The sequence below is a fragment of the Seriola lalandi genome, unplaced genomic scaffold (assembly GCF_002814215.2).
Source record: "Seriola lalandi dorsalis isolate HSWRI2012SDOR001 ecotype SW California unplaced genomic scaffold, Sedor1 jcf7180002011040, whole genome shotgun sequence".
Classification (NCBI taxonomy): Eukaryota; Metazoa; Chordata; class Actinopteri; order Carangiformes; family Carangidae; genus Seriola; species Seriola lalandi.
This window is the reverse complement of record NW_019481693.1, coordinates 1-781: the sequence shown is the minus strand read 5'-3', so window position 1 is coordinate 781 and position 781 is coordinate 1. Positions and strand designations below refer to the sequence as shown.

General features: G+C 46.4%; 1 long non-coding RNA gene across 1 annotated transcript; it reads left to right on the top strand.

Moving 5' to 3' along the window:
* The first annotated feature begins 52 nt into the window (after positions 1–52).
* LOC147819952 (uncharacterized) lies at positions 53–676 on the top strand. Its single transcript, XR_015438542.1, has 2 exons — positions 53–335; positions 464–676. It is a non-coding gene; the product is annotated as an uncharacterized LOC147819952 (long non-coding RNA).
* Positions 677–781: the final 105 nt, after the last annotated feature.

Genomic DNA, 781 nt, shown 5'->3' with positions numbered 1-781 from the left:
GACACCAGTACCCATGTTGGCACCAAATGACTGCCATCATATTCACCTTTCCATTGTGGAGATTCAGTTTCTTAGTCAGAATTTTGAGAAGTATGCCTGTTCAGCAGGACTGCTTTGCTGACAAACTGAGGTGCTTTTTACAGATACTGTGTGACCTTCTCTCACCGGCTGATAAGAATGTCAAGGTTGGGCTGAGGGAAACAACGCAGAACACATCGCCTCATTTGCGCAGCAAAACCCTTGTGGCCGATTCCCAAGCTCAGAGCCCAGTCCAAAGACAACACCAACACCAGGTCCGAGCTGCCTCTGCACATCACCATCTGGACAACCAGCAGGTATTACCACGCTGGATAATAATACTGATGTTACATAGTAATTAATGGAATGATTCAGTGCAGTTGTTGCCACATCGTTAAAGAGACCTTCATCATCATCTTACACTTGGGCTTGTGTCATCTTCCAGAAACGCTGGGAAAGTCTTGAGCGGCCTGGTCTGAGCCGAGCTCATTCGCTTCGGATGCATGGCTCCAGTTGTGGTGAGGAGGGTTTGAAGAGAGTTTGCTCTGCTCCTCAGCTGGGGGACCAAGACAAGGGGAGCCTGCTGAAGAGGAAGTTGTCAGTGTCAGACACAGAGCCATGTTTCGTGGACAGTGGAAGTAGCAAACATAAAAAACAAGGTCAGTTGTCAAGCTTTTCACTGTACTGCTATTAGGTCTTCCCAGTGTATTATAGTTCAACTTCCAAATCAAATTCTGTTTGTTTCTGTTGTCATAATAATATC